Source organism: Thunnus albacares, chromosome 19 (genome assembly GCF_914725855.1).
Source record: "Thunnus albacares chromosome 19, fThuAlb1.1, whole genome shotgun sequence".
NCBI classification, from domain to species: Eukaryota; Metazoa; Chordata; class Actinopteri; order Scombriformes; family Scombridae; genus Thunnus; species Thunnus albacares.
In genome coordinates, this window is record NC_058124.1 from 6315461 (window position 1) to 6328988 (window position 13528).

A 13528-nucleotide genomic window follows, 5' to 3' on the forward strand; every position below is an offset into this window, starting at 1 on the left:
GCAATATGGACTGCAGTGCTAAGTCATATCAAGCTGAGAAAGGAGGCGGTAGGCAAAGGAAACAGAATTATCACTTTCATCGTATTAATATTATTAACACAGCCATGTGCCAAAAACTGAAAAGTGTTAGCAGTGACTGGCAAGTTCCCCGATTCTCTCACTTCATCAGGTGGTCAGCCTTCATTTACAGGATCCTTGCTCCTGCAAAAATTCGTTTGGCTGATTTAACACTTGGGAAATCTTGAATTGTAATACCTTTTATGGTCAACAAAAGAAACAGACTGTACAAAAACACTGGATTCTACCCAATGTATTTCACAGGTGCAGGCATTAAGAGGGATAAAGAAGACAAAAATAGGCTCAGACTGGCAGCTAGTTAAAACACTTCTCAAGCTCAGTGCTCTGGCAGCATCAACGGTACATGAATCATCCAGTAAGCATACATCACATGATAGAGGACATCAGAAAAAAAGAAATCCAACCAACCTGCCAACTTATTGTGAATTTCACATGAGAAAATGTGGATTTAATTTCTCATTTTTATACATTGAGCCTACAATGTGTTATTGATCACTACTCATCTCACAAGGGTGCCTGAAACTGAGGCATGTCACTCATGTATAAGATGCGTTATGGGAAAATGTAAACATGTATTTGACGATTCAGTGACTGAAAGCCTTTTTTTTTTTTTTTTTTTTAATTTATTCCTTCTTCATCTCCATGTGACATTTTATTTATCTTCATAGGGAGGCCTAACTGTTGTCAGAGGTCAGAGTCAGCTATAGATGCTATAAAACATGAAAATATACAGAAAATATGTCCACTGTGAGAAGACTTCTTGATGGTCATAGTGCTTCTGACATAAAGCTGTATCTCCCTCTAGTGGTGACATGTGCTCATTACAGTTAGTGTGCCTGTCACTGACCATGGTGCTGAATTTTCTTTGCCCTGGGACTGTGTGTGCATGTACAACTTACACACATCTTCTTTTCATGTGTGTAAATTAAATATTCATTAATTTTAATGTACTATAGATAAAATAAAGAAAAAGTTGCTACAGGCCAAAAGAATTTGTAACTTTTGTCTACTTTTGGCTGTTTTTCATGGTTTGGGCTACACACCTTATTTCCAATTAAGCTAAAACTTGATGCTACAAAATACAATGATATTTTAGATCAATGGTAGGCAAATAGTGGCCCTTCTATGACCCACAGGCCATAGAAGTTTTCCCTTCTATGGATTAAATTACATCTTTAACAGGTAGATAAACACAAAGCTCATGTAAATCCCTTTGCTCCAACTGTAAATGAAACAGGACACTGTTTCAGTTACATGTCTCATCTCATGTATGTTCATGTTTATGAGTCATTTTTTTGCCAAATGAGTATTAACATAAGCTGCTGTAACTCTGTTAGCTCTCATTTACTAATGGGAATTATGCCATCTGTTGTCAGATAAAACCCTAAAACTGTTTTATGAAATTAATTTGATCCGTGAATGAATTAAAAGAAATAAAGAAGCAAAACAGCTTAACATATTAAAAACATATTTGGCTGTTTGCCCCATGTCTGTGCAAGGTCGGCCACCCAATATACAGTGCTGAGAAAAACTGGCCCATGGTAGGACTTAATTGCTGACCCCTGTTTCAGACAATAGTGTGCTTCCAACGTTGTGGCAACAGTTTGGAGAAGCTCCTTTCTTTTTCTTCAATATGAAAATGCCTCAATGCACAAAGCGATGTTCATAAAGAAATGTTTGCCTGTGTTTGATGTGGAAGAACTTGACTCGGAATGAGACACTCAATCACATACAGTACTGTGCAAAATGTTTAGGCTGTGGGGGCCAAACCATCTGTTGCAGGACTCTTTATTCTTCCTCTTGCTGAAGATAGTTCTGTATGACTCACCGATAGTATTGTATAATTGATAAGAATCTAAACATCTAAAGTGCTTAAAACCTTTGCACAGTATTGTATGGGTTTATATTCAGGTGTCTACATACTTATGGTCATATAATGCACATGTTAAGAAGTCATTGAGGTTGTTGATGCATTTACAGTGTTTGTGCTGTAGATGTCAGTATGTATCAATGGGATATTTTGCACTGCTGGTCTCTCATCATGGTAAAACAATTTACAGCCACCAAATCACCTCTGAGACCACCAGAAATATTATAAGTGAATGACTGAAACTCACACCATCATACACGTCACATGTGCAAAAGAAAACAGTTTTCTTGTATTTGTGTGAGGTGAAACATGCACACTCTGTGAATGTGATTGCACGATTTCATGTGTGTGTGTGTGTGTGTGTCGGGAGGGAATACATGTGTGCATGTGTGAGTGTGTCCTTCAAACACTGACTAGTCTCACTATCATGCTCAGCGAAGCCAAAGAGCAAGAACGCTGCTGACCGTGTTGCTATAGCAACCTGTGCTGGAGCAGACACTTGTCAGCTTGCGTAAGTGTATTTATGTGTGTGCGTGTGTGTGTGTGTGTGTGTGTGTGTGTGTTTACCCATGTGTGTGTGGCTATGTGTGTGCATACTTGAAAAACAGTCAAGAAGGGGGAAATACAGGGAGGGTGGGGTGATGATGGAGTAGGGGGTGGGGCAAGTGCCAAGCACCTTGTGAGTGTGAGCGACGGGGACACTTTTAGCATTGCATGATACTACTTTAGCAGTTGGGGCAGTAAATGGAGTTCACACACTCTTCTCCCGGCGGTGGAGTGGTGAGTGGGTGTGTGGAGAGCCGTGGCCGACAGCGAGGGGAGGCTGAGAGGTTCAGCCCTGTGGCCCACGCCCGGGCACTCTCCACTGGGAGGGACAGAGGGACTCTAATGGCTGTCTGCATGGTTACCACTCTGCACTGGATAGGGGGAAGCACTTCAGAGAGTGCGTATGAGTGTGTGTGCGTACGTGTGTGTGTGTGATTGCACGTGGGTGTGTACACTTGTCCGCCCTATTTCTCCCTCACCCTAATGCTACTTTTGCACACTTCACTTACCAGGTGAAACACAAAGTAAATGTCAATAGTCTAAAGTGGCTTCCTCTCTTCTGTCATTACCCATGGATCTTTGCACTGTCTATCTATCTATCTATCTATCTATCTATCTATCTATCTATCTATCTATCTATCTATCTATCTATCTATCTATCTATCTATCTATCTATCTATCTATCTATCTGTGTCTGACTGTGTGTTAGAGGTGTCCCCTCCTTCGCACCACATCTCTATCTTGGTGTGAAAACACACATTCACATACTGCAGCAGGAGACGTGTCAGCTCTGTCAGGAGCGAGTGGAGAAAAATACTGATTTGAAACGTGTGTTGTTTAAGGACTCTCTGCCTCTCCTTCATCCTTTCACATTTTTTTCCTCCCTGTATTTATCTTCCCCTCATCTCAAACTCCTTGTAATCTTCTCTCTCTCTCTCTCTCTCTCTCTTCACCCTCTTTTCATCCAGTAGTAAAGTGCATGATGACATAATGGCATCAACGACAAGACATAATGAAAAAAAATATCCTCACTTTGCATTATTTGTGGATGAAAGCAAACCAGTTTTTTGCGGTTAGACACATTTTTTTTTTATACAAAGGACATAATTTGAGAATGAAAACATAGAATCTAAATTCATCAGGAAGTATTTTTATTTCAAATGCATTACTGTAATAACTTGCAGATAAAGCATTTTAAAGTATTGCTGTGTTGGTACTTTGACTTAAGTAAAGGATCTTAAGACTTCTTCCACCAGTGGAGTGGGAGTAATAGTACTAGTAGTTGGACTGTGAGCACCAGTAGTGGCAGTAGTGTTTCTTTGTGCACAAAAGGATGCTGCACACTGTAAAGAGTTCTTCAATTGTTGTTCCTCCTGTGGACATCTACAAGGTCAAACACACAAAGAGCTGCTCTCGTCTGTGGGAGATATTCCTTCATCTCAGACGACAACAGCTCCACATTGAAAGTCCTGAATCGCACACAAAGCGAGGAGAGCAAGAACCAACAGAGGTGTTGGGAGAGATAAGTGGTAAAAATAGACGGACTTCTACAACACACAATCATGCACAAGCACACAAACACACACACATACATATGGGGGACACCTGTGTGTTGCCTACCACCCGAGGCTCTTTGATTCCTGGTGTGCTTTAATCTGTGCTGCGCTCCTGCCTGCCTTTGAAGTGAAAATCCCTGTCACCTTCGCCTCTCGCTCTCTCTCATTCACTCTCCATCCACACACACACACACACACACACACATAAACAAACCACAAATGACCACCACCTGTTATCTTTGTCATAGTCAATGCAGACTGGCTGCTCATCCGAGAGCCCCGCTCTCATTCATATATTCTGTTCTATTCTACGGTGCCAGCGGCGATCTGTGCCTAATTTTACCCCAGCAGTTATTTTAGGGCCTTTGTAACATAGATCACCTTCTGTCTGCTGTAATACATTTATATCTACAAGAATAGAAAATGATTTCCAACTTTGTTCTGCCACTGAAGCCGTTTCATGGCTGTAGTAGAAAAGAGCAGACAGACGTTTGGGTAAAGAGGAAATGACTGGAATAGATTTCTTTCGCTCTTTGTACTGCATTAATTACTTATAGGAAGTTATACGTTTTGTTTAGTTTGCTAGCCAAGCTGTCATGCATGATTATGAGCCAATATTAAGTCAAGTCAATTAATTTAAACATTGTGTCAACATATATTGTAGGTTTCTGCAAATTGACTATTGGCTGATCGCTGAAAACCAAATAAATATGTACTCCATGAAAATAATAATGTAATGTAATTTAAAAAACATTAATGTAAAATGTGGCGAGTTGCTGAAAACATATCAGATTATTATTAGACCAGGTTTATGAGCTGTGACACAGGAAGGAACACATTTACTTTTTTTAAGAAAATGAAAGAGCAGCCTTTTCTCTGGTTGTTCTAATGTAATGTGTCCAATATGGTGTCCAACCTTTTCAGTAAAATCTGTATATCTCACCGTTTGGAACTCAGTGGAATTATTTTAATGTAAAGTTGCATGAGGCCAGGGGTTGCTGTGGTACTAAAACTGTCTGAATATATATATAACTCCGCAGAGCAGAGACATTGAATTTTATAACGACATATATGAGGAAAGTTTATTGAATACAGATCACTATTGTAAACCTGATGCGCTTAAAAGGATCAATATGTGCGCCTGCACTGATCCGTCCAATCAGATTGGTGAATCCCTATTGAAATCTGCTTTACAGTAAAACTCCAGATGTCACGAATACTTGCACACAGACTTCCCCTGTAACCACACATTTGCTGTTTTATCTTATATGCAAATGTGTTGAGGTAGATGATAACTAGAGTTAATTGTGGTCACACTGGGTGTTTTTTATGCAAATGTGTGGTGATGTAGGGAGTTTTTAATGCAATTATACTGTTACCTTGGGAGCTTTGGGAGTTCCACCATGCATTTGCACAAAAACAAACAAATTGCCACTTGACATGAACAATTTTCATGCAAATATATTGAGATGTCAGGAGCTTTTGCATGGTTAGGTTAAGAAGGGAGTTTTATACAAATGTTGGTGACATGGGGAGTTTTAAGGGTGCTTTAGAAACCACTCGTCTAAATAAGTAAATTTTTTTTAGATACGGTTCACTGAAAACACAGGATTTTTACTTTTAATGGTGTACTGCTACTGGGTACTTCTCCCTCCACTCATGAGTGGATGACCTGATTATTTTTCTTCACCACATAAAAACACTTTGATGACTCTCTCTCCATCCCTCATCCTCTCTCCATTTGCCTCTCTCCAACTCTTTCATCGCTCCATTCCTCTGTCTGCACCTTTCTGTCTCACTTCTCATCTCTCTCTCTCTCTCTCTCTCTCTCTCTCTCTCTCTCCCCGTGTATTAGTGAAACATGGGTGTGTCCTGGGGATCAGCAGCCAGCAACCAACCCTGACTCTGTCGCCATGGAAACTGGGTCAGCTTCATGGTAGTCATGGCAGTGAAATGTACGTGTTCTCCTGTGACAGGTATGTGTGTGCCAGTGTGCTCACATGCGTTTGAGTATGAGATAGGTTTATATGTGTGTGTGTGTGTGTGTGTCAGTGACATGTGTGTGCAGGTTGGGGGCATTCTGGAAATAGACAAGCCAGGGAGATGGAAAGCAAGTGTGTGAACAGGTGTGTGCGCATTTTGTGTTCATGTGTAAATCCATGAGACAGGAACATGTTGCCTTATAATATAATACTTTTTTAGGATATTGTCATCATATGGCATCACATTACTGTGACTGTAATGGTGACGTGAATAATTTCATTACAATAATATTGCCCTATAAAAACAATGAAAAAATAATCAATATACTGTGTTGACATTGCCATAATCCTGCATTATATTGATAATATTGACATTATAATAATGTTACATTAGTGACCTGAATGAAAGCAGAATCTGTAAATGACTGTTTGCTAAACCCCTCCCCTAAACAGTGATTATCTGTAACTAGGCAAAACATGTCTGTCATGTTTTGGCTTTGTCTACATTCTGAGGCAGTGTGCATGGAGCTGAAGTATGAGAAATGCTCCATATCACAAATGTTTTGAGGGTAATGTCTTTTTTTAGCCTTTCTAAAACCAAAAACACAAGAACATAAATGTGCGCTGTAAGCGGCAGAGACATGCTAACGTGCAATTGTTAGCATGTCCAGATAACTATCTTACTACCTTACAGTTGGCTAATACCCAAGTTTTACTTCCAGGGCCAAGGAGCAGATCATTAAAGATCACGTTTCCACATCACACTTGTTTAAGTTGAATACTGGGCCACAATCAGCTTCCAAACTAGTTGTGATGTCACAAATCCTGCTTGTATGCCTGCCCCTAAAAATCATATTTTCAATATATTCTCAACAGAGAAACTTTCCACTTTCAGTAGCTGAATGTGAAAACAAACTCTGCACATACATCATTCTGCACGGTGAAGCTCAAACATCCAATTGTAGGAACAAGAAGAAAAATGTATTTTTGAGCACAGGGGGGCTTTAACTAACAGTTACAGTTTGCATAAAAACAAACGACATTACAAAAAAAAAACATTATTTCCCCACTGTATGGGAGTCCAATGCTTTACACTCTTTTACACTCTAGCAGCTACAGCCAGCGAGAGTTGAGATAATGTTATTGTACGTGTGCCAAACACATAGTTCAGTTCTAATCCTACTCTCGTAATGTTAAGTGTGAAAACACAGTGTTTGAAAATATGAACAAGTATTTAAGCTCAACAGTGAATCAGGCTTATGTTAGAACAAAACAACAATGTGGTCTTATATTATTCCTTATCACACTTATGACAGTAGGACTAAGTAGCTTTACACTGCAATACAAAAACAATGTTGTTTCTTTATTTCACTGTCTTCTACATGGAGTGTTTGTTAATCAGCTAGCCACCACTGCTAAAATCTGCCAGTGACAGTTACCATTTCAGCTGACAAAATTGACAATTGTTTTTCTAAAAATGAGACGCTTGCTTTGGTCTACCTCTGTCTGAAATCAAGAAGACATTGTTACAAAAATAACACATTTTTGATACCACTGTGATCATTGCAAATTGACAGGTGTAGCGGCTAAGGCGGGCTAGGATTAGTGAATGGTCAGTTATTGCACACATGACCTCTGCTTGAATCATGTATAATGAAGTTTTGCGGATGCAGTAAGATGTTAAGGATCCTACTGTTTCCTCACTTTTTCCCCTCATCTCTTCCCTCCTTCCTCCCTCCCCCTCTCCTCTCTTTCTCATTACCACAGCTAATTAAGGATCTGTCAGACTACCTTCTTCTCCTCTCCCTCCTTTCCTCTTTTTTTTCTCTTATCACCCCCTTCTTCCTTTTCCATGTGAAGACACTGGAGTGGAATCATTGTCCAATTCGAGGTGATCGTCATGGTTGCCTAACCCGCCCCCTCCCTGCCTCCCCACACTTTATCTCTTCCCTGTCTGCTCCCTTTTTTTGTCCCCCACATGATTAAGTGGTTCAGTGCCCAAGGTGGTACATCCATTGGTCTGCTTAAAGACAGGGTCATTACCACCAGCAAACTCCATCTACAGAGAGGTGAGAGTCGATAGTTGCCTGGAAAAAAGAAAAGAAGAAAAAAGAAAAAAGTTCAAACTGTAAAATTAATAACCAGCAAAGAAAGTCTATGGTAATATGGCATTCTTAGGTTAGTACTGATGTCAATATGTTTCGACTGAAGCTGCCAATATTCTGTATTTTGTACTCATGACATATTTAGCTTTGATTTTCATGCAGTGGAGAACTTGCTCATGGTCCATAAAAGTTCAGGGCCTCACCTCACTGCTTTATGCCCTGCCAAAAAACAACCAAACATAACTTATAAACAAAAAGACCACTTATCTGTATGTGTCAGTAAGCCCCCAGGAAAGATGTAGCAGGTGCAGTGCGGCAGGTTTCATAACAAAGATTAAACACATTTATTCAACAAGGGTAGAGAAATACAAAACTGAAGAAATGCATAAAGTGAACAGGTAGAGGTACCTGCTGCCAGCAGACTGGTGCTGCTTGGTGCAGTAACAGTAGCGCTGCTGCTGCTGCTGCTGATGGGGTGATGATGATGATGATGATGATGATGATGATGATGATGATGATGATGATGATGATGATGATGATGATGATGATGATGGAAATATCTCTTTAATAATGGTGGTGATGATGATGATGATGATGTGACAAAGTGCCTATAACCTTCTCTTCTCACAGTGAGAATATCACACACTACCTAGATGACACCTTTTCAAACAACAAGCAGGTCCTGTTAGCATTTTTGTCAGTGCTGATTGTGACTGTTACAGGTTGTCAAACAGGTTGTTTTGTTGTATGGTTGCAAGCAGTACTCAAAAATTGCTTCTAGTAAAACGGATCCCTGGTCTCACCTTATATGAGCTTGTCAGAGGAATACTGATAATTGTGATGGATAATGAACAATCACCATCATCCCTGAAGTATTTTGATTTAGTTTCTGTCTGCATCTATTTATTGACCTAAATGAACTGAAACCAATGTAGAGCCCGGTGCATGTTGGTGACATGAGAAGAGAACCGGAACAAACAGGTCCAACTGTGGTGTCACATCCAGAGCTCTCAAGGACACACTATGAGCTTTGCATGTTTATGGATTTAAAGGGGTGCTCCATTGATGGGGTGGGGCTTGGAGACTAAAGGCAGAAAGCCTGTGTTACAAAATGCGGGCATGGAGCTTGAAAAGCATATGAATTTATCTAACAAAATGATGTTATCGGTTGTATTATGGCACACAGTAGAGGACTCAGGGTTAAAAATGTGAGACCCATAGTTAACACCAGACAAAGACCAGTTGCTATTTTGAATAAAACACACACAAGAAGATTTGAACAAGACTGAACTTCACCCAGAACACTGGTTACTGGTCTTTCACATGCTTTGGGTATAAGAGAGAGTTTTTCCACTCTACATAAATATTACATGTGTTGAACAAAGGGAAGAGCACAAAATTGTCCTCATTATCCTCTTGTGTGTCCCAGGCTTTAGTACATTATGAGTTCCTTTAAGCAGGTTTCACTGCAGATTTTAAAATCTGGCAGACTGAGAAAAACACTTCTACTCAGGAATGGTTTCTCTTATCAGCAAACCAATTTTCTATCTCAAGCTTTTCTGTCAGCTAATCTATGTGAAATGACTGCTCCTGTCCCCCTGCCTTTCTGGAACGAGAACATTGAATTCAATCAGAGTAAAATGATCATGAGTAAACACCCATTATGCCCATGACACATGCTTGTCAGTTCATGACGCATATAAACTCTGGATTCTTCTGGTTGGACTCACACTGCCTGACTTCCAGTTTCAATCTGTGCCATCAAACCAAATGGCAGATGTTGACCCGTGATGACAAGGTCATCACAAGACATTTTCCTTAATCTCATTACATCGCTATAGACGGAGGAGAGGAGGAGTAAAAAGAGGAGAGAAGAACAATCATTACAATCAAAAGGAGAGATGAGAGGAATCTGATCAGTCTTCTTTGAAAGGTCACTGCATTTCAGTCAGAGGCAGGATAGAAAGCTGAAAAGGTGACAGTAAAAGTTGTCTTACACTGATTGTGTACAGTAGAGTGATTGAGCCTTATGACCAGATCGATCGACAAAACTGAAACAAACACACACACACACACACACACACACAGCGTTCACTGTGTTTAGTCATCAGTGCTGTTAATTAGCTGCTAGGACAACATTCCTGTCTCCTAGACACTCACTCATCATTTCTCTCCCTCACACACACTTCACTACCCTTGACAGCCAGTGAGAAGGGAAATGAAGAGAGGAGAAGGAAGGGAGGAGAGGCAGAGAGGAAGAACAGAGAAGAGGAGTAAGGAATATGGACCAAATATGGAGGGAACACAACTACAAGGAACAAAATGCTTGTTTTCCAAAACAGTTCACATTGGATGATTGTGTACCTCCTGATTTATGTCCAATGCCAGATGCAGGACAAAGGGTTCCCTATATGGAGAAAGTGGAAAGATATAGAAGTCAGGATAGTGGGTGGGTGTGTAGTCCATCAAACTTTCACTGCAGTTCACATCCTGTTACAAACTTACAATTAACGTTTTTATATTTATTAACCAATAACCACAACTGTTAACTATTGTTGACCATACTGTAGTTGCTGTGTACAGATATTTTAGAAAACCAGACATTGTGATTGAATGTAATCTGGGGTTTTGTAGAATCATCCAATATGATTTTTTTTGTCTGGCCATAGGTTTGGGATGCAACAGTGACCTTGAGTATCAAAGTCAGATGCTTTGTACACCAACTCTCCACCTCGACTTCCTCCATAAAGATGAAGACTGGAGGCAAACTTTCCTCAAGAATTTCTCCAAGAATCTACATGACTTCCAAGCAACACTTTGGTTTAGTTTTTATCTAGGAAATGGACTTACCAGATATTCTCCTCCACAGAACTTTATCCACATCTGGTAAATACTAAACTCTCACTGCATCACTTTCTTAAGTTAAAATCAGTTTTTTGGCATATCATCAGGAGACATATCGGACAGTTTTACCCTCATTTACAGAAATGTACAGATTTTCAACTTTCAAGCATTTTGTCATGTTGCTGGTCAATCTCGCATCACCTGCTATCCAAGAAGTCTTTGAGAGGTAATTTACTCATTTTGTCATGTTCACAAGTTAAATTTTAAAACATTAAAGCCCCTGTGGAGAATTAAAAAATTTCAGACTATGGCGCCACCCAGTGGTAGTTTCAAAAACAGCTTCTGTGGTGGAGTTATCCAAGTTATGACGGTATTGTCTCATGTTTCTGCAAACAAAAAATCGTATGCCATCTGAGAAATTTGAAAGATGCTATAATTATCTACATAATTATGGCTTAGGGGTTAAGATGCTGACTGTGAACTGCAACATCCCCTGTTTGAATCTGGCTCTCTCTCCTTTTTTTCCTGTCATCTCCAGCACTATTTTATGACATTACATAACATAACACGACATGACAACCAAAGATGAGCACAAATAATTTAAAAAATAACATTTCTACACATAGTGGCTTTAGAAATGCCACTGAAAACATGACCCTCCAAAGTTGTATTAATATGGACTGATGAACAGAAAAACAAATAAACAAAATATGTAGCCTAGAACCTCTTAAATAAAGACACATGCTTCCCAAAGACGAAGTTACATGCAACATTTCTAAACTTAAGATAAGATCAGTGATGTCAGACATACTGTATGTGATGACAAAGAAATGAATGACAAAGGTGAGTAAAAATGAAGAGGAGAAACTGAAGGACAGGGGGAGCGGATGCATCAGGGGAGAAAGAAGGAAAATGAGGATGGAGGAAAGAGGAGAAGGGAGGGAACAGCACCCGGAAGGAGGCGGGCAGAGGAGCCGTCCTTTGTGGAGCGTGGAAAGGTCAATTAGACAGTTTACAGGCCGCCATCGCGCAGAATTACACACCACACGCACAAACACACACACATACACACACATGCACGCGCGCGCACACACACACACACACACACAGACATGAATGGGGGTTTGAATTTCATTACCAAGCTGCCAACTTGCCCATCAATTAGCATGAATAAGATTGTATCACTTCTCGCTGAGGGAATAGGCCTGAAATCACAGCTAGGTGTGGTGATCCACACACACAGTCTGCCCTTATTATTATAAGAGTGAACTGTAAAAAAATATCCACGTTAACAAGTCTCAAATTATTTCTTTATTCATTCATGTTACAAAAACTAAAGTGAAGTGATGATTGCATTTGTTTTCAACGCAAAATGAATCAAAACAAAAGTGGAAAAGAGGAAAGTAAAACACAGAACAGCTCCAGAGTGAGGGGATAAATGGTCAGATGGTGACAGAGGACAGGAGAGATGAAAGAGAGAAGAGAGGGATGAGAGGATGAGGGCAGGCTCGATGGGTTGTCTCCCGTGGCAACCCTGTGTTGCCAATGGACGCACACACACACACACACACACGCACACACACCCATGAATATTCATAGAAGTAAAAAGGAGAGAGATTCATACTATATTCATGCCATTTTCAATAAAGCATATTTCAATTAGAGGGCGAGGGGTTCATTTTATATCAATTAATGCCGTTTCAATAATACATATTTGAATTAGAAGGAGGAGAGACAGAAAGATGGATTGGAGAGAGGAGGAGGAAGGGATTTTTCTATTATTACTTAAAATGAAAGAATCATTGTATCCTCCATGATTTCAAAACCATTCACTTCTCGTATTGCGGTGTAATTCTATATATTCAGGCTGTTTTATCGGGTTATCGGAGTCTCTTTCAAAGTGAGTAATGCTTCCCTTGGATTGAAGGACACACACACACCATAGACTACAGTAAATGTGTGTTGCAATGGTCCTGCAGGGTGATGGATGTTTACCTTGTGCTAAAGGTTATGTCACTCCCAACGAGAGGCTCTGGCTGACCTTGAATGATCAGACTGTAACACGTTTCCTCTTTTTATGCCATTTAACACTAAACAAAGGTTATCTTTCTGTTATAACTCAGTACACACTAACATATATTGTATGTCTGACTGCTGCAGAGACAGATAACTCTGAGGGCAGGATTTCTTTTTTTCCTGTCTGATTGAAAAGTGTGAAGACAGGATAAATGCAATGTATGCAATAACTCTACCACCTCTTTGGATTTCTCTGTTTTTACTCTTTAGCAGTTTATTGGTATGAGTAGCCTAAGTATTGACTTGACCATGCATTGTTAAATAAGGACAATAATAAAACTGTCTTTGTTATCTCAGCGTTGTTTAGGAGTGCAAATAGTAGGTTGACAACACGTAAATCAAGTCATATCTGCTTTATTGCTATGATTATAAACTCAGATAATAAAATAATAATTGCTGCTGCAATCAATGGATTCTGCAAATAACACCACTGTAAAACAATGTTAGCAAAAGAAATCAATACATGCACTG

General features: G+C 39.8%; 1 long non-coding RNA gene across 1 annotated transcript; it reads left to right on the plus strand.

Moving 5' to 3' along the window:
• Positions 1-2678: 2678 nt before the first annotated feature.
• LOC122969916 lies at positions 2679-13353 on the plus strand. The gene is made up of 3 exons (XR_006399116.1): positions 2679-2891; positions 5906-6026; positions 10807-13353. It is a non-coding gene; the product is annotated as an uncharacterized LOC122969916 (long non-coding RNA).
• The last annotated feature ends 175 nt before the right edge of the window (positions 13354-13528 follow it).